Source organism: Salmo salar, chromosome ssa09, assembly GCF_905237065.1.
Source record: "Salmo salar chromosome ssa09, Ssal_v3.1, whole genome shotgun sequence".
Taxonomy (NCBI): Eukaryota; Metazoa; Chordata; class Actinopteri; order Salmoniformes; family Salmonidae; genus Salmo; species Salmo salar.
Window position 1 is genome coordinate 118046129 of NC_059450.1, and position 25204 is coordinate 118071332.

Consider the following 25204-nt stretch of genomic DNA (forward strand, 5'->3'; position numbering starts at 1 on the left):
TTTGGGTGTTTTTGGAGCCTTTGTTCATGTTTTTTCAGAGCCCCCATAACCCACAACGAGGAAGAGAAAATGTATTGCTGGTTGTGGGTAAGTTTCTCAAAAACAAGTGAAATTGCAAAAAACTATTTTTGGACCCTTGTATAACATACCATTTACATAAACATTTTGAATTGGTTGTAAAAAAGCAAAGAAATCTCCATAAACCTCTTAAAATGTATTTTTTTATTAAAATGCCAAGATTTTTCTGAGAATAAAGGAAGGCCGTTTAAGAGATTTGAGTGCCTGTAGTTCCCCTTTTTGTTTTCGTAGTAAAGACTGAGGCAGAAATAACTAAATATCTATATATGGTTGTAGTTTAACTATCTATCCTCATTACCCCGCATTGTATCCCAACATCAATGAGTAAGACAGCTAGCAGTTGTGACCTGTTGGTCTTGTTTGTTTACATTTTGTATGCAAAGTCATGCCTCTAATTCCAAACATCTTAAGACATAGGGATGTCTCAGAATAATCCTGAGAACAACATTTAAAGATCAACACGCAATCCCTGGTCTAATGATTTATTTACCACGTCTCCACTCTCACGGGAGAGAAATGACTGACATAAATGGGACCGTTGTCAACCCAGCCAAAATGAAAGTGATGATTATATCAGCTTAAATGGTAATACCACCATGTAAAGTCATGAGAGTCAGGTCATTAGTCAACCAGCTCAGAAGGCTAAAAGCCTAGGTCATTTTGCCATGCACCACTAACTTTCCAATGCATTTCACAATTCACATGCACCAATCGTACTTTGTTTAGCATGTCCCAAACATGCTCTGCCCATGTGTCCGTGCTTCAATGTGCATTACAATCACTAGGCAGAGTGATTGAAAGCGCAAGAGCCGCTTCAAGTGAAACTGACTGCACGGTGAACCGCATATGCCACGCTGTCAGCCAAACAAGCAAAGTACAAAGTTGAGTTATGTTAGAGGATGCAGGGACAACGGAAGACACACAAAGTCGAGAGTCGACCCAGGGGAACGGGTGATGGGGACGACACGTAATATTTGAGGAGGGGGAGAGAGTGGGAAAAAGAAGAGAGAGAAGGAGTGAGTACCTACTGTAGGCTGTTTCAGTAGACTTCTCTACCACTTGCTGTATCACCGGAGGGCTGCGCTGCGAGTGCTGATTCACCACAGAGAGGGGATTTAAAAGGAGAGCGCTGGACTCAGACGGCACTGAGCAGCGATTGGACCAGTGCAGAGAGACTAAGTCATGGTTGTGTTGGTCTGGTCTGCATGAGGGAGGGGCAAGGGATGCAGAGGAACAGGGGTGAGTCTATCATTTAGCAGTGGGATTTCAGTAAACAGATTAAGGTCAATCTACAATGATGTGGTCGCTTAGAGCTAACTCTCTGGGAATCTAAAGCCCCAACAAACACAGTCCACCTGGTCCCAGTCCCAACCTTGGATCTGACATGTGTACAGCCACACTAAGTCACCATTTCCCCAGCAGCCCCCACCCCCTTTGCAAATAATATCATTATTACACTAATGTGTAAAGCCCTGCAAAGACAGTTGACACGATGGAATCCTGACATTGCTGTGGGCCTTGGCTCTGATGGACTAATAAGTTTAAACTCTCTGCTCCATTCAGGGAAGGGGAGAGAAGGTGGCTAATCAGGCAATGGAGCGGTAGTTGCATTATGATATTATTACTTGGTTAAGAGGAGATGGAGACACATGAAAAGAGCCGATCGTGAATCGGGGGACGAAGGGAGCTCATCTTAACCAAGGGTCATACTTATCAGAGATTGGGAGTATTATGCTACATGTATTTGAAATACGTATTTAAATAACTTGAGTATTTTGCAATTTTTCTTTCACTGGCTTGAACTACAGTTCAGTGTATTTTGTAACAATATACTCTAGAGAACTGTATTTCGTATTTTCTAAAAACTTTTCAACAGTCCTGATAAAAAAAATTATATATGGCCTATTTATAAAATAAGTTGAAATTGAAAAAATGGTATTCACACCATTTACAACTGCAGAGGATATTTTACTTAAATAGTCTCTCTTTTTTTGTTGTTGTCTACTTTAAATATATTTTCTGTATTTTAAAAATGTATCGTTCTTTACGGTATTTTATAAGATACATTTAGATTTATCTTTGCCCATCTCTAGTCATTCAAACGTGGTCTTATTTGGGGGTGGAGCTCATTAGAATAATAATACCCAACATGCTTTGCAAGTGGTCATTTTTACATTTAGGTAATTTAGCATCCAGAGCGATTTACATTCAGTGCATTCAACTAAAGTAGATAAACAACCACAGATCACAGTCATAGCAAGTCAAACATTTTTGTTACCATTACTGAGAATGTTTTTGAGGTTAAGGGGGGAAATTGCTAATATATTTTGAAAATAGTTACTGTACTTGCAAAAGTATTTTGTATTTTATTTTGATACATTAGGCTTTAGGGTACATTTTAATTGTATTTTGTAAATATTTTACTATTATTTAGTCAGCATTGTGTTTAAAAGAGGGAGAGAAGAAAAACAAGGAAAGATGAGAGAAAGGAAAATAAGGACTTTTACATGTAACCACCAGCCTGTTGCGCCTGCATTAACATGAATTATGGATGCCGTCACAAAGAAGCTAAAATATTCAAGGTACCAATTATGTAATGACATTCTACGTTGGGAAACAATGGACCAACTCTCTCACATGTTAACAGCATCATCACAGCTCCTTCTACCCGTCATACATTTATGACAGGGCGAGTGTTAAAAATACATCGGCAAGCACAAAAACAAGCCCAATTTGTTACAGTACAGAGCCCTTTTACCGAGACCAGACATTTTACAGTGCAATTAGCCAGCTCTAAAGTGCTGTTATGTAGAAGAAATTGAAGGGGCTGTGGCTTGTCTCCCCTGCAGATGTTTCTCCCCTCTGTAACATCTGTCTGAGCGATAGGTAATCAGTTGCAGAACTTTACTGTTTGTCCCATTTTAGTAGTACACCTCAAAACAAAGTGGTGGACACATTTAAAAGGTAAGAGCATCAGCAAGAGAAAAGGCATCAGTCCACAATAGAGTCTTGGGCATATTTATTGTTAAAAAAATAAATGTGGAATATAAATATTGTATGTTTTCATGCAGCTTCAGCTAGAAAAAGATGAGCCGTGGGGCGAAAAGTGTGGCGTTCTGTTGTCTAAACTGTCAATGTGACAGAAAGTATACACAAAACAAATAGGGAAAAGCGCTGACCCAGTTTTCTACAGATAGATTACCCCAGATGACAAGTGTAAAGTACTATATGTAGTGATGAGTTTCCAACATTGACCTAAACAGATTTTGGGAGGATTATAATTGTCCATCTAAACATCCTTGAGGGTGAAAGGATGTCTTCATGAAGTGACAGAGACAACAATGGGCTTTTCTACAACACACCAGTCTATCCACCCACTTAAAGTCCAATCTCACTGATTTGGCATGTCTCGGTGTGTAGCCTACTCTTGAGGTGAGCCATATTGTCCACAATTTGTTTTCAGAACATTCACTGACAAAAACGTACAGGAAATAAAATGGACGTGTGTTATCTTTTATTGAAGAGCCCCTGACCAGGGAAATGCACTCGGAACATGACAAGTGGCTGGATTTGGCCTGGAGCGAGGGGAGAAAGGATGGGGTACACAGACTTGTTTTACCCCACTTCTAAAAATGTCAACTGCACACTCACACACACACACACACACACACACACACACACACACACACACACACACACACACACACACACACACACACACACACAGTCAGTGGTGTAATGTACTTAAGTTAAATTACTTTAAAGTACTACTTACAGTTGAAGTCGGAAGTTTACATACACCTTAGCCAAATACATTTAAACTCAGTATTTCACAATTCATGACATTTAATCCTAGTAAAAATTCCCTGTTTTAGGTCAGTTAGGATCAACACTTTATTTTAAGAATGTGAAATGTTAGAATAATAGTAGAGAGAATGATTTATTTCAGCTTTTTTATCTCTCATCACATTCCCAGTGGGTCAGAAGTTTACATACACTCAATTAGTATTTGGTAGCATTGCCTTTAAATTGTTTAACTTGGGTCAAACGTTTCAGGTAGCCTTCCACAAGCTTACCACAATAAGTTAGGTGAATTTTGGCCCATTCCTCCTGACAGAGCTAGTGTAAGTGAGTTAGGTTTGTAGGCCTTCTTGCTTGCACACGCTTTTTCAGTTCTGCACACACATTTTCTATAGGATTGAGGTCAGTGCTTTGTGATGGTCACTCCAATAACTTGACTTTGTTGTCCTTAAGCCATTTTGCCACAACTTTGAAAGTATGCTTCGGGGTCATTGTCCATTTGGAAGACCCATTTGTGACCAAGCTTTAACTTCCTGACTGACGTCTTGAGATGTTGCTTCAATATATCCACATAATTTTATTTCCTCATGATGCCATCTATTTTGTGAAGTGCACCAGTCCCTCCTGCAGCAAAGTACCCCCACAACATGATGCTGACACCCACGTGCTTCATGATTGGGATGGTGTTCTTCGGCTTGCAAGCATCCCCCTTTTTCCTCCAAACATAACAATGGTCATTATGGCCAAACAGTTCTATTTTTGTTTCATCAGACCAGAGGACATTTCTCCAAAAAGCACAATCTTTGTCCCCATGTGCAGTTGCAAACCATAGTCTGGCTTTTTTATGGCGGTTTTGGAGCAGTGGCTTCTTCCTTGCTGAGCGGCCTTTCAGGTTATGTCGATATAGGACTCGTTTTACTGTGGATATAGATACTTTTGTACCGGTTTCCTCCAGCATCTTCACAAGGTCCTTTGCTGTCGTTCTGGGATTGATTTGCACTTTTCACACCAAAGTACATTCATCTCTAGGAGACAGAATGCATCTCCTTCCTGAGCGGTATGACGGCTGCGTGGTCCCATGGTGTTTATACTTGCGTACTATTTTTTGTACAGATGAACGTGGTACCTTCAGGCGTTTGGAAATTGCTCCCAAGGATGAACCAGACTTGTGGAGGTCTACAATTTATTTTCTTAGGTCTTGGCTGATTTCTTTTGATTTTCCCATGATGTCAAGCAAAGAGACACTGAGTTTGAAGGTAGGCCTTGAAATACATCCACATGTACACCTCCAATTGATTCAAATGATGTCAATTAGCCTATCAGAAGCTTCTAAAGCCATGACATCATTTTCTGGAACTTTCCAAGCTGTTTAAAGGCACAGTCAACTTAGTGTATGTACATTTCTGACCCACTGGAATTGTGATACAGCAAATTAGAAGTGAAATAATCTGTCTGTAAACAATTGTTGGAAAAATTACTTGTGTCATGCACAAAGTAGATGTCCTAACCGACCTTCCAAAATTATAGTTTGTTAACAAGAAATTTGTGGCGTGGTTGAAAAACGAGTTTTAATGACTCCAACCTAAGTGTATGTAAACTTCAGACTTCAACTGTAAGTATTTTGTTGAGGTATCTGTACTTTACTATTTATATTTTGGACAACTTTTACTTCACCACATTCCTAAAGAAAATAAATGTACTTTTTACTGCATACATTTTCCCTGACACTCAAAAGTACTCATTACATTTTCAATGCTTAACAGGACAGGAAAATGGTCCAATTCATCACTTATCAAATTAACACCTCTGCTCATCCATACTGCCTCTGATCTGGTGGACTCACTAAACACAAATGCTTTGTTTGTAAATTATGTCTGAGTGTTGCAGTGTCTCGCCGGCTATCCGTAAATAAATAAAGAACAAGAAAATTGTGTCGTCTGGTTTGCTTAATATTAGCAATTTGAAATTATTTATACTTTTACGTTTACTTTTGATACCTAAGTATATTTTTGCAATTACATTTACTTTTGATACTTAAGTATATTTAAAACCAAATACTTTTAGACTTTTTATTGGATTACCTTCACTTATACTTGAGTCATTTTCTATTAAGGTATCTTTACCTCCAACATACTTTTTCAACCACTGCTCTTAACACACACACACACACACACACACACACACACACACACACACACACACACACACATCTTTCTACTCACTCTATTCAGCTCAATTTGCTTACACCCTCCCCTGTTGAACTGACATACCAGCACTGTTAAGCTTTTCTACACATGCATGTTCATCACGCTTGAGAGAAGTGCTGAGTTGAGAGCATCGCATGAGACGTATTTGTATACATGTATACATTTCATTGGTGGGAGATGAGGGCGCTACGCAAGCATCGTTTTGAGTTTCATCTAGTCATTTTTTATGGAACACTACAGCACTAAAACCTAAGCCTCACATTAATATAATAAATGTTCTGAACATGTAGTCAGAGCAAAATACTATAGATTTTACTGCATTTGGTTGTTGCAATGGTTGTTCCATGTGATGGTGGATAACCATGGTGATTCTCCTGTACTAAAGTAGCTCTCCTCAATTATTGGTGTGTATGTAAACCTATGGTCAGTATTAAGCACTGGGATAGAATGTCCATTCTGAGGGCATCAGATTCCCCTAATGCACCCTCATCTTTTCAATGCCTGAATAGCTCTTAAATCCTCCATCTCTCCTCTCATCCGAGTGAGCAGCACAAAGCATTGTGTCCATTACTCCACCACTGTCAGATTATCTGGTGTGTGTGTGGACGGATGATCCCTTTTTTACGTGTGGGAATGAACCGTATATTTGTTTTGTTAACACGGGGGTTTGTCATCTCCTCAAAACAGGGCTCTGGGTTATATAAGTAACTTCATCTGCTCCTCTATGTTATCCCCTATTAATTGGACTGGTTTGCCGATGACATGAGAGAGGGCATTTATTTTATTGCCATGCAAATCCAATGAGAACAAGCAGAGTCAATTCGCCCCGCCATTGTTGGGATGGGATCCATCAAACTGATACGCCAGTGCCACAGGAGGTAAGATGCTACAAGGCTCTTCATTTCTTACTGGGTGGCTTAGGGACTGAGCACATCATCTGACTGTTTTCAATAAGACTACAGGGATCTAAGTCTCCTTTGGTTCCTCGAGTATAGGGATGGGCAAGTGGTGGGCCGGGGCCATGCCCCCCTTTTGTAGGCCACCAAAAATATATATATATATAGTACCAGTTAAAAGTTTGGACATACCTACTGATTCAAGGTTTTTCTTTATTTTTACTATTTTCTACATTGTAGAATAATAGTGAAGACATCAACACTATGAAATATCACAAATGGAAACATGTAGTAACCAAAAAAGTGTTAAACAAATGATAATATATTTTAGATTCTGGCCACACTTTGCCTTGATGACAGCTTTGCACACTCTTCGCATTCCCTCAATCAGCTTCATGAGGAATGTTTTTCCAACAGTCTTTAAGTAGTTCCACATTTGCTGAGCACTTGTTGGCTGCTTTTCCTTCACTCTGCGGTCCAACTCATTCCAAACTATCTCAACTGGTTTGAGGTTGGGTGATTGTGGAGGCAGGTCATCTGATGCAGCCCTCCATCACTCTCCTTCTTGGTCATTGTCCTTTTGAAAAACAAATGATAGTCCCACTAAACGCAAATCAGATGGGATGGCGTATCGCTGCAGAATGCTGTGGTAGCCATGCTGGTTAAGTGTGCCTTGAATTCTAAATAAATCACAGACAGCGTCACCAGCAAAGCACCCCCACCCCTCCTCCTCCATGTTTTATGGTGGAAACTACACATGCAGAGATAATCCGTTCACCTACTCTGCGTCTCACAAAGAAACGGCAGTTGGAACTAAAAATCTCAAATTTGGACTCATCAGACCAAAGGACAGATTTCCACCGGTCTAATGTTATTGCTTGTGTTTCTTGGCCCAAGCAAGTCTCTTTCTTATCGATGTCCTTAAGTAGTGGTTTCTTTGCAGCAATTCGACCATGAAGGCCTGATTCACACAGTCTCCTCTGAACAGTTGAGGTTGAGATGTGTCTGTTACTTGAACTCTGTGAAGCATTTATTTGGGCTGCAATTTCTGAGGCTGGTAACTCTAATGAACTTATCTGCAGCAGAGGTAAATCTGGGTCTTCCTTTCCTGTGTCGGTCCTCATGAGAGCCAGTTTCATCATAGCGCTTGATGGTTTTTGCGACTGCACTTGAAGAAATTTTCAAAGTGTTTTAAATTTTCCGGATTGACTGACTTTCATGTTTTAAAGTAATGATGGACTGTCAATTTTCTTTGCTTATTTGAGCTGTTCTTGCCATAATATGGACTTGGTCTTTTACCAAATAGGGCTATCTTCTGTATACCAACCCTACCTTGTCACAACACAGCTGATTGGCTCAATTGCATTAAGAAAGGAAATTCCACAAATTAACTTTTAACAAGACACACCTGTTAATTGAAATGCATTCCAGGTGACTACCTCATGAAGCTGGTTGAGAGAATGCCAAGTGTGCAAAGCTGTCATCAATGCAAAGGGTGGCTACTTTGAAGAATCTAAAATATATTTAGATTTGTTTCACACTTTTTTGGTTACTACATGATTCCATGTGTTATTTCATAGTTTTGATGTCTTCACTTTTATTCTACAATGTAGAAAATAGTAAAAATAAATAAAAACCTTTGAATGAGTAGGTGTGTCCAAACTTTTGACTGGTACTGTATATACATACACACACAGAGTATATAAATGTTTTTATTGAAGCTAAATTGGGGTCTCAACTTACTTAGAGTTAGAATAGCAGAACGCACAGGTTCAATATCGAAATTTGGTTGTGTATCAGCAGTTTCTCTTGTTGCCACTAACAGTCACTCTATTAGCTTATGTCAGCAAAACATTTTTAGATTGGAAAATTAGTCTAGCCAGCTATCTAATCTTGTAGAGATCATTGTTGAATTACCGACTGGGGGGTACCCATATATATATTTTTTTGTCAACCTCACCTCAGGAGACAGGGGCGAAAAGGTTTTGCCCACTTAGGGCCCCCAAAAGGCTCTGACTGCATATGTGGGTATAGATGTGGGTACACAGAACCCGCGAGCCACTGCGACCCCTCGTGATCAGTTCAGATTTTTTGTGGCCCTCTCACCCCCATCAAAGTTGCCCGTCCCTGCTCCAGTGAGTCAGTGGATAATATACAACTTTCAGACATTCTTTTTCGATTTAAGACGTCATCTGACCATTTACTCCACTACAATTTCTCTGGAGACATAAAACTCTCAGAAAAACATTTTCCCTGAGAGGTTGAATTTGATGGCTATGGGTTTACCCTGGAATGTGATTAAGGCTACACAGTCAACGTGCGCACCCTCTACGAGAGGCTAGTATTTATATAAAAGTGGTGCACGTTTGAGGGTTGGTGTTAGGTTAAAGGCGTTTCTCATTTTCAGAGCACTTTGGTGGTAATGTTGACGTTCTTGCGAGAGCTTTTTGAGCAGGGCCTTTCTTTTTCCACATTGAAGTTTTATATGGCAGCCATCTCGGCGTGTCATGCTGGGCTTGATGGCTCTACCCCAGGGACTCATCCTCTGGTGGTCTGGTTTCTGAAAGGTGTTCGTCGGCTCAGACCAGTGTCTAAGCCTATGGCACTGACCTGGGACCTGGCTTTGGTGCTGGACGCTCTGTGTGAGCCTCCGTTTGAACCATTGGAGTCTGTGGACCTAAAGGTCCTTTCCTTCAAAACTGCCCTGCTCATGGCCTTGGTGTCGGCCAAGAACGTTGGGAATCTCCATATATTTCAACACTATCAGTACACGCTTCCTGTTTGGAGTTCGCGCCTGGCAACTTCAAAGTGATGTTACTTCCTAATCCAGCTTTTGTTCCCAAGATTATAGCTATGTCTTACAGGTCCCTGACTGTCAAGATGTTCCCTTTCCCACCCCTCCGTTTGCTTCCAGTGAACAACCGAGGTTGCATGGCCTGTGTCCGGTGAGCGCTTTACGCATGTATATAGATAGGAACAAGGATATCTACGTTTGTGCCCAGCTTTTTGTCTGTTTCGCTAATCCAGCTCGGGGTAGGGCACTTTCTCATTGGATTGTGGAGGCTATCTCCCTGTCACGTGACAGCAAAGGACAAAGGTTGCCTAGCAGTGTGCGTGCCCACTCCACTTGGGGTGTGGTGGCTTATTGGGCATTGTTCAGGGGCCTGACGATTGGTGATCCCCCACATACCTTTGTGAGATTTTATCGCTTGAATGTAACTGCTCCCAGTGTGGCTCATAGTGTTCTTATGGCTGAGTCCGGAAGTGGGTGTTAGGCAGCGTCCAGGTTGCGGACTTGTCTGGGTTACCACAGTTCCCTGTGGATTTGCGCCTTGGGCTGACTTGAGGTGCGGCACAGCGTAAAGTGTGCATTATCAGGGTTACCACAGTTTCCTGTGGGTTTGAGCCTTGGGCTGTCGTGGCAACGTGTGAGTACACAGTTTCTGGGTTACTGCAGGTTTCCAGTGGGTTTCCAGTGGGTTTGAGCCTCGGGCTGCCGTGCACTTCACCAAGTCAGGAGTTCTGTTATTTTGGACTTGTGGTTCCTTGTATAAGTTCTGACATTTCCGGTTCGCGAGGTAAGTAATGTTCTTGGAACAGTGGGGTCTATTGGCAGCTTGTCAGTGCGTATAGCCATGAAGCAGCAGGTTCTGGTTCCCTATATGAGGCTCTGACAGTTCAGGCTTCTTGGGTGAGTATTAGGGAAAAAGGTGTCTTCTGTAAAACCCTTTTTGGAGCCGGTGGAAACTGTGTGTGCTTGGGCTGCCGTGGGCCTCCTAGTTTGGTAGCCTCTGAGCCATCATGGGGCGTGATTGTATGTCCACATAGTATGTTATACAGAGTGACCAACTGAAAGGGAACATCAGTTATGAATATAACTACTGTTCCCTGAAGGGAATGAGGTATAACACATTTTGGCCCCGCACCATCAAGGGGTTTGGCCAGGAAGATGGGGCTTCCGAGGGCGGGCTCGGCATCCATTGGCCCATCTTCAGGTGAATATGATTGGTCGTTGACTTCCCATAATATGTTATACTGTACCTCATTCCCTACTTCAGGGAACAGAAGTTATATTCATAACAACGTTTCCTTCAGATAGATTACCCCAGATCACAAGTCTAAAGTACTATACGGAGTGATGAGTTTCCAACTCTGATCTAAACTGATTTTGGGGGGATTATAATTGTCCATCTTATTATCCCTGGGGATGAAAGATTGTCTTCATGAGGTGACAGACAGACACAACAATGGGCTTTTCTACATCACACCAGTCTCCCCATCCACTTAAAGTCCAAACTCACTGTTAAGGCATGTCCGTCTATGTCTTGTGTATGGCCTACTCTTGTAGTGAGCCATATTGTCTGCAATTTCTTTTCAGAACATTCATTGACAAAAACAATAAAATGGACGTGTGTTCTCTTTTATTGAAGAGCCCCTGACAAGTTGAAGAGAAATGCACTATGAACATGAAAAGTGGCTGGATTTGGCCTGGAGCGAGGGGAGAAAGGAAGGGGTACACAGTGCTAACTGTCTGACTTGCTTTACCCCACTTCTAAAAACTCACTGTGCTATACAGTGGACTTCAACTGCACACCCACACACACACACACACACACACACACACACACACACACACACACACACACACACACACACACACACACACACACACACACACACACACACACACACACACACACACTCACAGTACTCTCTCTGCACACGCACACAAACACAGTCTTTCCACTCACTTTGATCATGCATGCCCTGAACATGGTCTATTCAGCTCAATTTGCTTACACCCTCCTCTGTTGAATTGACATGTCAGCACTGTTAAGCTTTTCCACACATGCATGTTCATCATGCTTGAGAGAACTGCTGAGTTGAGAGCATCGCATGTGTCAACGGTGTGCGTACTGGTAGCGAAATCAGGTGAAGGAGAGCAGAGGGTTGTGAACAGGCACACACTTTATTGAGGCAGGAGAAACCAACAGACGGACGCAACAGCGTCAAAACCTCCAGCCAATTGGCAAAAGTGCAAAAACGCAGTCACAAAAATATTGTTTAACAAATAAACATACCTCGTGAACAACACGGAATATAAGAACACCAGTCTAGCGCGTCACAAATAACATGTAACACAAACAATATCACACAAAGACATGAGGGGGAACAGAGGAATAAATACATGCAGTGTGATTGGGGAATGTAATCCAGGTGTGCAGGGAACAAGACAAAACAAATGGATCAATGAAAAATGGAGCGGCGATGGCTAGAAAGCCGGTGACGTCGACCGCAGAGCGCCGCCTGAACAAGGAGAGGAGCCGACTTCGGCGGAAGTCGTGACAGCATGAAACTTATTTGTATACATGTATACATTTCATTGGTGGGAGATGAGGCCGCTACACAAGCATCGTTTTGAGTTTCATCTAGTCATAATTGAACGGAACACTACAGTCCCTTGATTTCAGGTCAGGAGGCGTTGTGCGTTCAAAAGGAGGATGTGATGATGTCCAATTGTTGTTCCATGTGATGGTGGATAACCATGGTGATTCTCTTGTACTAAAGTAGCTCTCCTCGATTATTGGTGTGTATGTAAACCTATGGTCAGTATTAAGCACTGGGATAGAATGTCCATTCTGAGGGCATCAGATTCCCCTAATGCACCCTCATCTTTTCAACGCCTGAATAGCTCTTAAATCCTCCATCTCTCCTCTCATCCCAGTGAGCAGCACAAAGCATTGTGTCCATTACTTCACCACTGTCAGATTATCTGGTGTGTGTGTGGACGATGATCCCTTTTTTCGTGTGGGAATTAACTGTAGATTATTTTTGTTAACACGGGGGTTTGTCATCTCCTCAAAACAGGGCTCTGGGTTATATAAGTAACTTCATCTGCTCCTCTATGTTATCCCCTATTAATTGGACAGGTTTGCCATGCTATCGTCCCAGATGACATGAGAGAGCACATTTATTTGATTGCCATTGTTTGGATCCCAAAGTGACAGGATCCGTCAAACTCGGATGCGCCAGTGCCCCTGGAGGTAAGATGGTACAGGGCTCTTCTCACTGGGTGGCTTAGGGGAGGAAGGTACTTTGCATGTCTCCTTTGGTTCCTCTAGTGTAGGGATGGCAACTGGCGGCCTGCGGGCCATGCCCCCCTTTTGTTGGCCCGCGGATCAAAATCCCAAAAAAGGGAAAACAATATATACTGTACATCAACACCATTTTTCCAGAAACCCTAGACCCACTCCAATTTGCATACCGCCACAACAGATCCACAGATGATGCAATCTCTATTGCACTCCACACTGCCCTGACTACAGCTCATCGTTCAACACCATGGTGCCCTCAAAGTTCATCAATAAGCTAAGGACCCTGGGACTAAACACCTCCCTCTGTAACTGGATCCTGGACTTCCTGACGGGACACCCACAGGTGGTTAGGGTAGGTAACAACATCTGTCACGCTGATCCTCAACACAGGGGCCCCTCAGGGGTGCGTGCTCAGTCCCCTCCTGTACTCCTTGTTCACTCATGACTGCACAGCCAGGCACGACTCCAACACCATCATTAAGTTTGCCGATGACACAACAGTGGCAGACCTGATCACTGACAACGACGAGACAGCCTATAGGAAGGAGGTCAGAGACCTGGCCATGTGGTGCCAAGACAACAACCTCTCTCTCAACGTGATCAAGACAAAGGAGATGATTGTGGACTACAGAAAAAGGAGGACTGAGCACGCCCCCATTCTCATCGATGGGGCTTTAGTGAGCTTTAGAGAGCTTCAAGTTCCTTGGTGTCCACATCACCAACAAACTAACATGGTCCAAGCACACTGCCTGGTATGGCAACTGCTCGGCCTCCGACCGCAAGGCACTACAGAGGGTAGTGCGTATGGCCCAGTACATCACTAGGGCCAAGCTTTGTGCCATCCAGGACCTCTAGACCAGGCGGTGCAAGAGGAAGGCCCTAAAAATTGTCAAAGTCTCCAGCCACCCTAGTCATAGACTGTTCTCTCTGCTACAACACAGCAAGCGGAGCACCAAGTCTAGGTCCAAGAGGCTTCTAAACAGCTTCTACCCCAAAGCCATAAGACTCCTGAACATCTAATCAAATGGCTACCAAGACTATTTGCATTGCCCCCCCCCCCCCCTCTTTTACGCCGCTGCTACTCTCTGTTATTATCTATGCAGTCATTTTAATAACTATACCAATATGTACATATTACCTCAATTACCTCTACTAAATGGTGCCCCCGCACATTGACTCTGTACCGGTACCCCCTGTATATAGTCTTGCTATTGTTATTTTACTGCTGCTCTTTAACTACTTGCCAACAACCTCCTTCCCTCAGTGAGAGCATTGAAGATGGGTCGTGGCTGGGTCTCCCAGCATGACAACGACCTGAAACACACAGCCAGGGCAACTAAGAAGTGGCTCCGTAAGAAGCATCTCAAGGTCCTGGAGTGGCCTAGCCAGTCTCCAGACCTGAACCCAATAGAAAATCTTTGGAGGGAGCTGAAAGTCCGTATTGCCCAGCGACAGCCCCAAAACCTGCAGGATCTGGAGAAGGTCTGTATGGAGGAGTGGGCCAAAATCCTTGCTGCAGTGTGTGCAAACCTGGTAAGAACTACAGGAAACGTATGATCTCTGTAATTGCAAACAAAGGTTTCTGTACCAAATATTAAGTTCTGCTTTTCTGATGTATCAAATACTTATGTCATGCAATAAAATGCAAATTAATTACTTAAAAATCATACAATGTGATTTTCTGGATTTTTGTTTTAGATTCCGTCTCTCACAGTTAAAGTGTACCTATGATAAAACATTACAGACCTCTACATGCTTTGTAAGTAGGAAAACCTGAAAAATCGGCAGTGTATCAAATACTTGTTCTCCCCACTGTATATATATAAAAATCGGCCAATTAATCGGTATCGGTCTTTTTTGGCCCTCCAATAATTGGTATCGGTATCGACGTTGAAAAATCATAATCGGTCGACCTCTAATCTAAACTTGTAGCAATCATGGTCGAATTACCGACTGGGGGAACCCATTTTTTTTGGTCACTCTTGGGGATTAGGGCCCCCAAAAGGGTAGGGCTGGCTCTGACAGCATGTGTGGGTATGGATGTGGGTACGCAGAACTAGCAAGCCACTACAGCCCCTCATGACGAGTTCAGATTTTTTGTGGCCCCCCACTCCCATCAAAGTTACCCAACCCTTCTCCAGCGAGTCAGTGGATAATACACAACTTTCAGACATTCTTTTTCGATTTAAGAAGTTATCTGACCATTTTATCCACTACAAATTCTCTGGAGACGTTAAACTCTCAGATAAAACAGTTCCCAAAAGGTAGAATATAAAAATTGTATTGGCTGATTTGTTAGATTGCCGTAAGCGGTTTACTTTTCATTATTATTCAAATTGGAAATGGCCTTGGTTCAGCTCCCAGAAAACAAAGACATTAACCAAATCGAGTTGAAAGTAGCAAAGCTCTCTTTTACTAAAGTTATTATAGGAACATCTGAGTCATTTTGCATGAGATTAGCTTGCGGAAGCATTTAAAGTGCAACCAATTACACTTTCTATGGAGACTCGGATGTGTCGTTGTCAAACTGGACCATGAAGAATAAATTATTATTTTTTAAAGTAGGATAATACCACAAGCGAACATTTCCACTGTTAATGTGGACACTAAACATTTCTATGATCTTGTAACCCACCCCCTGATGCATTTGTATTAGGTGTTATGACTAACTCAAGAGTCCCGGTTACATGGCCATTAGGATAACAGTAGTTTAGCCACTATGTATCCCAATCCTTCTCAGCTGCAATGTGACTAATTTTGTTCCATTATTAACGCTTCATCACCCTCTCCACCCCCAGTCCCCCACCCTCTCAATTATGCCCCCCATCCAAAAGTCCATGGAGCATAGAGGAATTACAGTCTGGACAGAGGATGTATATGGTAAAAAAAAAAACACACAAAAAAACAGGGATGTCTGGTCCAATGCTTGTAAGCCACAATAATTGACTCTCCATCTGCTGCGATGGCCAGAGGACTGAGAACTAACGACAGATGAAGCTGACCAGAAGTTCACATAAACCCGAGAGATAAGGGCACACTGAAACATACACATCCTCACTGTTGCTTTCTTATTTACTCAACCTCACTCACATATGCTCTGCACTCTCACGCACTTATTTTGTCACATGCATGTACATACACGCAAATGCAAGCATCTATGCACGCACGCACATTCTGAAGGGGATTGTTGGCCTGTGACAGTAAATCTCTTGAAAGAGGATGACCTAGTACATTTCAAGTGCAGTGGAGTCGCTGCACTTGACAGTCTCTGTCAGTTACCATCATCCTCCACCTTTATCTACTGTGTGCCTTGTTGTGCCACAGACATTATGGTGAAACTCTTTGGCTCAACTTTGTTCCTTCCTTCCTTCCATCACACTTTGGCATGATCTGTCAATACAAGCACAATTTGTCAACACAAAACAATGCCACTGTTCCTCGTGTGCACACGTGGAGAAAAACATGTTGAAAAAACTTGTTAAAAATTTCCTCACTTCCAGTTCAAGATTGAGGACTATATACTAAATCAGTTTGAAATTGTGTCTATAGACATTTAATAAGCATAGCACTCGATGGCTTTTACTGTCAAACATTGTGTTTCTACAGTATAACTATACCAGCTTGGCAATGGAGGAGATGCTCAGTACATGCAAGCCTGTGCCCTACTTCATTCTGGCACTTGATTAAAAAAAATGCTAAATAAAGAAGTTAATTAAACTATTACCAGCTGCTTATGCCCTTCCATCAAGTTCACTCAGCTGTAAAATAATCCAAATAATGGAGGAGATTGTTTGAGTTTATATGCCTTAACTTCTTTGGGGTAGGGGGCAGTATTTTCACGACCGGATGAAAAGCGTGCCCAGAGTAAACTGCCTGCTACTCAGGTCCAGAAGCTAGGATATGCATAGTATAGTATAGTATAGTATAGTAGATTTGGATAGAAAACACTCTGAAGTTTCTAAAACTGTTTGAATGATGTCTGTGAGTATAACAGAACTCATATGGCAGGCGAAAACCTGAGAAAAATCCAACCAGGAAGTGGGAAATCTGAGGTTGTAGTTTTTCAAGTGATTGCCTATCCAATATACACTGTCTGTGGGGTCATATTGCACTTCCTAAGGCTTCCACTAGATGTCAACAGTCTTTAGAACGTTGTTTCAGGATTCTACTGTGAATGGGGAGAGAATAAGAGCTATTTGAACCAGGTGTCTGGAAAAATGCCATGAGCTCAGTCACGCATGCGGCCATGAGAGCGAGCTGAGTTCCTTTTCATTTGTAAAGACAAAGGAATTGTCCGGTTGGAATATTATTGAAGATTTATGATAAAAACATCCTAAAGATTGATTCTATACATCGTTTGACATGTTTCTACGAACTGTAATAGAACTTTTTTGACTTTTCGTCTGAACTTAGTGCTCGCGCATTTTGCATTTGGAATAGTGAACTGAACGCGTGAACAAAAAGGAGGTATTTGGACATAAATATGGACTTTATCGAAACAAAACAAACATTTATTGTGGAACTGGGATTCCTGGGAGTGCATTCCAATGAAGATCATCAAAGGTAAGTGAATATTTACAATGCTATTTCTGACTTTTGTTGACTCCACAACATGGCGGGTATCTGTATGGCTTGTTTTGGTGACTGAGCGCTGTACTCAGATTATTGCAAGGTGTGCTTTCGCCGTAAAGCTTTTTTGAAATCTGACACAGCGGTTGCATTAAGGAGAAGATTATCTTTAATTCTATGCATAACACTTGTATATTTTATCAACGTTTATGATGAGTATTTCTGTAAATTGATGTGCTCATTCACCGGCAGTTTTGGAGGCAAAACATTTCTGAACATTACACGCCAATGTAAAATGGGGTTTTTGGATATAAATATGAACTTTATCGAGCAAAACATACATGTATTGTGTAACATTGAGTCCTGGGAGTGTCATCTGAAGAAGATCGTCAAAGGTTAGTGATTAATTTTAGCTGTATTTCTGGTTTTTGTGACGCCTCTCCTTGCTTGGAAAATGGCTGTGTGGTTTTTCTTGTCTAGGTGCTGTCCTAACATAATCTAATGGTATGCTTTCGCCGTAAAGCCTTTTTGAAATCGGACACTGTGGTTGGATTAACGATAAGTTTATCTTTAAAATGGTGTATTATACTTGTATGTTTGAGAAATTTTGATTATGAGATTTTTGTTGTTTTGAATTTGGCGCCCTGCTATTTCACTGGCTGTTGGCGAGCATCCTACAAACCCCAGAGAGGTTAACTTTAGAAAATTCTAAACTTTTACATAACGTTTATCAAAGCAAGAAATTATTTTAAAAGAAGAAGCAAAGTACTTTAAGCATATGTTCTCTTTTCAGCCTCCTCCATTTCCACTAACTATAGTTAACTGTAAGGATTTTTTTCCTAATAATAGTGTAAAATTAACACCTATACTGAAAGACTTGTGTGAGGGCCAAATTGCAGGGGAGGAACTTCTTGATGCAATTAAAGCCTTTAGGCCAGGGGAAAATCCAGGGCTGGATGGCATACCAGTTGAGATATATGAAACCTTTTTTGATCTACTCAAAGATCCACTATTAGCATGTTTTAACCACTGCTATAAAATGGTAAACTATCAGGTACTCAGCAAGAAGGTTTGATTTCACTATTACTGAAACAGTACGGAGGTGGTAAGTATAAAGATACAGTCAAAAACACCTGGAGGCCACTTCAGTGTTGTAATGCAAACATCCTCGCAAAATGCATAGCATATCAAATTAAAAAAGTTGTTGTCGGATATTATTCATCCTGATCAGACAGGTTTTTTACATGGAAGATACATTGACGATAATATAAGACAAGTACTTGAAACAATAGATCACTCTAGGGAACCAGGTCTGGTATTCATAGCAGATTCTGAAGTACAACTAGAATTTATATATAAATACCTGGAGTATTTCAAGTTTTAGAGAATCTGATATACAATGGGTTAAAGTTACAGTGCATTCGGAAAGTATTCAGACCCCTTGACTTTTCCACATTTTGTTACGTTGCAGCCTTATTCTGAAATGGAATACATAATTCCGGACTTGAACCCAATCGAACATCTCTGGAGAGACCTGAAAATAGCTGTGCAGCGACACTCCCCATCCAACCTGACAGAGCTTGAGAGGATCTGCAGAGAATGGAAGAAACTCCCCAAATACAGGTGTGCCAAGCCTGTAGCGCCATACCCAAGAAGACTCGAGGCTGTAATCGCTGCCAAAGGTGCTTCAACAAAGTACTGAGTAAAGGGTCTGAATACATACTTATGTGAACGTGTTTTCATTTTTTTATATACATTTATAAAAATGTTTTTACTTTGTCATTATGGCGTATTATGTGTAGATTGATGATGAAAAAAAATATTTAATCAATTTTAGAATAAGGCTGTAATGTAACAAAATGTGGAAAAGGAGTATGAATACTTTCTGAATGCACTGTATAATAGTTAGTACTTATACATTATAAATCATGTTTTCAGTCATATCTAGATGTACATTACATCAAAACATCAAATACTTTATTTTTGCTGTAACTACCGTAAAATCAAAAAAGTGCCATGAATGTAAAAATGTGTGTAGAATGTACATGTACAAACTAAGGAAAAAGCTGTAAAAACAAAGTATGTTTTTAAATGACGTGCCTTTCTATCGGTTTAGGATGTTAGCATCTAACATGAAATGTGATTCAAAGAAAATAATTGAGAATGCAATAGGCCTAAGTATGAGCAGTGCAGTCAATGCTTTTTTAACGATATTTCCGCACTAGGAGGTTGAAATAACACTGAAATTGTTAAAATTATGATAATGCCCTTTTAGTGTAGGATATTTTATTACATTTTTTTTGCCTGGAATTTCAGACTGTTTAGGTGGGAGTGAAGTTTTTGACCCACAGCATGACATCCCAATCAGATCTGATTATTCTGACTAATGACCAGTCATCTTTTATTTGCTTATGTATCCTCCCACTTTGAAGGGGTTAGCGGGGTAGGCTGTAGAGTCTAGATGATCTGCAAATCAGGGCTGTTTATGTAAGTATTTAACATTTTTATCAACACGCCCACACAATAAGAATGAACATTTCAATGACAAAAGGGGCCTCAGGAAAATAAATGATAACTGGCAGCTTCATTAAATAGTACCCGCAAAACACCAGTCTCAACGTCAACAGTGAAGAGGCGACTCCGGGATGCTGGCCTTCTAGGCAGAGTTGCAAAGAAAAAGCCATATCTCAGACTGGCCAAAAAATAAAAAGAAAAGATGAAGATGGACAAAAGAATACAGACACTGGACAGAGGAACTCTGCCTCGAAGGCCAGCATCCCGGAATCGCCTCTTCACTGTTGACGTTGAGACTGGTGTTTTGCGGGTACTATTTAATGAAGCTGCCAGTTGAGGACTTGTGAGCCGTTTCCAGCTACAATAGTCAGTTACAACATTAACAATGTCTACACTGTATTTCTGATCAATTTGATGTTATTTTAATGGATAAAAAATGTGCCTTTCTTTCAAAAACAAGGACATTTCTAAGTGACCCCAAACTTTTGAACGGTAGTATATATATTTGTTTTTACAAAATATTGCAGAAATTTTCCAGACGCACAAAAAGCTTATTCCTCTCAAATTTTGCACAAATTTGTTTACATTCCTGTTAGTGAGCATTTCTCCTTTGTCAAGAAAATCCATCCACCTCACAGGTGTGGCATATCAAGAAGTTGATTACCTTGTGCTGGGGACAATAAAAGGCCACTCTAAAATGTGCAGTTTTGTCACAACACAAGGCCACAGATGTCTCAAGTTGAGGGAGTGTGCAACTGGCATGCTAACTGCAGGAATGTCCACCAGAGCGGTTGCCAGAGAATTTAATGTTCATTTCTCTACCATAAGCCACCTCCAACGTCATTTTAGAGAATTTGTCAGTACGTCCAACCAGCCTTAAAACTGCAGACCACTTGTAACCACACCAGCCCAGGACGTCCACATCCAGCTTCTTCACCTGTGGGATCGTCTGAGACCAGCCACCCGGACAGCTGATAAAACTGTGGGTTTGCACAACTGAAGAATTTCTGCACAAACTGTCAGAAACCGTCTCAGGGAAGCTCATCTGCCCGCTCGTCGTCCTCACCAGGGTCTTGACCTGACTGCAGTTCGACGTCGTAAGAGACTTCAGTGGGCAAATGCTCACCTTCGATGGCCACTGGTATGCTGGAGATGTGTGTTCTTCACGGATTAATCCAGGTTTTAACAGTACTGGGCAGACGACAAACAGCATGTATGGAGTTGTGTGGGCGAGGGGTTTGCAGATAATGTTGTGAACAGAGTGCCCCATGCTGACGGTGGGGTTATGGTATGGGCAGGCATAAGCAATTTGAATGCACAGAGATACTGTGACGAGAACCTGAAGCCCATTGTCGTACCATTCATCCGCCATCATCACCTCATGTTTCAGCATGATAATGCACGGGCCCATGTCGCAAAGATCTATACACATTTCCAGGAAGCTGAAAATGTCCCAGTTCTTCCATGGCCAGTATACTCACCAGATACGTCACCTATTGATTGAGCATTTTTGGGATGCTCTGGATTGTCGTGTACAACAGCGTGTTCCAGTTCCCACCAATAACTTCACACAGCCATTGAAGAGGAGTGGGACAACATTCCACAATCAACAGCCTGATCAACTCTATGCAAAGGAGATGTGTCACGCTGCATAAGGTTCATACTGACTGGGTTTTCTAATCCACGCCCCTACTTCTTTTTTCAAGGTATCTGTGACCAACAGATGTATGTCTGTATTCCCACTCATGTGAAATCCATAGATCAGGGCCTAATGAATTTATTTAAATTGACTGGTTTCCTTATATGAACTGTAATGCTGTAAAATATTTGAAATTGTTGCATGTTGTGTTTATGTTTGTTCCGTGTACATAACCTTTCAAAAAATGATGAAGTGGGTAATGTAAATTGTTGCAATAACCAGCAGGAGTCCAGGAAACCTCTCAATTTAAAAGGAATAATGCAATAGCACTGGGTATGTACACACATGGATGTCAGTGAAAGGTAAACTCAGTGACAAATCTGCATGATAATTAGGCTATAATTTCCATCTCATTATAAATGGATGACAATGATTATGCTTATTATTAGGCTGTTATTAGTAGTGGTGGAGGTTGAGGTAGGCTAGTAAAAGTACTAAGTTACCAGGTTTATACTCAACAACAAAAAAAGCACAATATTCCTAATGGAACAATTTGCCAGAGGTGATCATTTTCCGCAGTCATTAATTTACCAACAGCAAGAAATAGCCTAATCCCTTTCAGACCCTATGCTGCACCTGATAGCCTACCCGACACAACAGCGCGCACCATGTTGGTCACCTGTCTGCATCCAAATGCCATCCACCTGTGCTGAAGTAAGTGAGACACTGCAGGCTACTGTTGCGCCACACGTGCTATGACGTAGGCTACCTTGAAAAACAGTAGCATACTTTGAAAAACAGTAGTCTGTCCGAAATCTCATAATAAGTGTTCACTACATTACTTGATTAGCGTAATTGTAGCCTTAAAACCGTGATGTCGTTGAAGGTTTCTTACCTGCGCTGACATCAAGGATAACTCCATCATTGGGTTAATGGGGTTCGGAAATCGGCAGGCTGTTAGAAAATTCAATACACTAACAGTGTGTAAAATGTAAGATTGAGTACGAAAGCTTCGTATTCAGCGACGTCTCATCCGTGGTGCACACTACTACGCTTCGCTGGAACAGCACGATCTTGATTCGTCTAAACGCACTTAATGGAAAAGCCCACCCAGTGGATTCGTGCTGCAGGCATGCAAGGCAACCTTGCAGAATTATTGATGCAAGTTTGCCTTTGACAGTTAAACTCTTTGACACTTCTACTCACTACATCCCCTTCCTCTTTTCCCTCATATGTTTTGAGGGGAGGACATTCTATTGGAGATGGATACTTGAATTATGTATTTATGTTTGAGTTCATTGACACAAGATAGGCAAGCTCTGTTATTCCCCCTTGTAAACAGGATTGGACTGGCCATTGGCATTTCGTGCAAATGCCAGATGGGCTGCTCCATTTTTAGCCTAATAGGCCTGTCTTAACTTGTTTTGTTTTTTTTGCACAAAATGATCATTATCTGGCTAATAATCGGGTCCTCAAGGAACAAAATGGGCCAGTGTGGGGGCCTCAAGGGGGGAAAGAATTGGCCCATTTGTCAGAAATGCCAGAGATTCTTATTGCTCCCAGTCCGCCCCTGATTCTAACTCAGACAGAAAACATGTTGATGGCAGTGGTGTAAAGTACTTAAGTAAAAATACTTTAAAGTACTACTTAAGTAGTTTTCTTGGGTATCTGTACTTTACTTTTTATATTTTTGACAACTTTTACTTCACTACATTCCTAAAGAAAATAATGTACTTTTTACTCCATACATTTTCACTGACACCCAAAAGTACGTGTTACATGAAAAGTTTTAGAACACCTACTCATTCAAAGGATTTTTACATTGTAGAATAATAGTGAAAACATCAAAACTAACACATATGCAATCATGTAATAACCAAAAAAGTGTTAAACAAATCAAATATATTTTATAGTTGAGATTATTCAAAGAAGCCACCCTTTGCCTTGACGACAGCTTTGCACACTATTTACATTTTCTCAACCAGCTTCATGAGGTAGTCGCCTGTAATGCATTTCAATTAACAGGTGTGCCTTCTTAAAAGTTAATTTGTGGAATTTATTTCCTTCTCAATGCATTTGAGCCAATCTGTTGTGTTGTGACAAGAGGGGGGGGGGTAATACCTAATATAGCCCTATTTGGTAAAAGACCAAGTCCATAATGGCAAGAACAGCTCAAATAAGCAAAGGAAAATGACAGTCCATCATTACTTTAAGACATGAAGGTCAGTCAATACGGAAAATTTCAAGAACTTTGAAAGTTTCTTCAAGTGTAGTCCCAAAAACCATCAAGCACTATGATGAAACGCTCTCATGAGGACCACCACTGGAATGAAAGACCCAGAGTTACCTCTACTGCAGGATAAGTTAATTAGAGTTACCAGCCTCAGAAATTGCAGGCCAAATCAAATCAAATCAAATGTATTTATATAGCCCTTCTTACATCAGCTGATCTCTCAAAGTGCTGTACAGCTACCCAGCCTAAAACCCCAAACAGCAAGCAATGCAGGTGTAGGAAAAACTCCCTAGAAAGGCCAAAACCTAGGAAGAAACCTAGAGAGGAACCAGGCTATGAGGGGTGGCCAGTCCTCTTTTGGCTGTGCCGGGTGGAGATTATAACAGAATATGGCCAAGATGTTCAAATGTTCATAAATGACCAGCATGGTCAAATAATAATATTCACAGTTGTCGAGGGTGTAACAAGTCAGCACTTCAAGAGTAAATGTCAGTTGGCTTTTCATAGCCAATCATTGAGAGTATCTCTAAAATCAAATCAAATTTATTTTTATATAGCCCTTCGTACATCAGCTGATATTCTCAAAGTGCTGTACAGAAACCCAGCCTAAAACCCCAAACAGCAAGCAAAGCATGTGAAAGAAGCACGGTGGCTAGGAAAAACTCCCTATGAAAAACTCCCTAGAAAGGCCAAAAACCTAGGAAGAAACCTAGAGAGGAACCAGGCTATGAGGGGTGGCCAGTCCTCTTCTGGCTGTGCAGGGTGGATATTATAACAGAACATGGTCAAAATGTTAAAATGTTAAAATGTTCATAAATGACCAGCATGGTCAAATAATAATAATCATAGTAGTTGTCGAGGGTGCAACAAGCACGTCCGGTGAACAGGTCAGGGTTCCATAGCCGCAGGCAGAACAGTTGAAACTGGAGCAGCAGCACGGCCAGGTGGACTGGGGACAGCAAGGAGTCATCATACCAGGTAGTCCTGAGGCATGGTCCTAGGGCTCAGGTCCTCCGAGAGAAAGACAGAATGAGAGAAAGAGAGAATTAGAGAGACCATATTTAAATTCACACAGGACACCGGATAAGACAAGAGAAATACTCCAGATGTAACAGACTGACCCTAGCCCCCGACACATAAACTACTGCAGCATAAATACTGGAGGCTGAGAC

General features: G+C 41.4%; 1 long non-coding RNA gene across 2 annotated transcripts in view; it reads right to left on the bottom strand.

Moving 5' to 3' along the window:
- The window catches only part of LOC106612712 (uncharacterized), a 34093-nt gene extending 11114 nt beyond the window's left edge, over window positions 1-22979 (bottom strand). The window contains exons 1-2 of one of the 2 annotated variants that reach the window (XR_006771133.1): window positions 22695-22979; window positions 1107-1279 (exon numbers count right to left, since the gene is read on the bottom strand). This is a non-coding gene — a long non-coding RNA (uncharacterized lncRNA). The remainder of the gene's footprint in view (window positions 1-1106; window positions 1280-22694) is intronic. The other variant, XR_001330353.2, reaches the window with a different exon arrangement.
- Between the last annotated feature and the right edge of the window lie 2225 nt (window positions 22980-25204).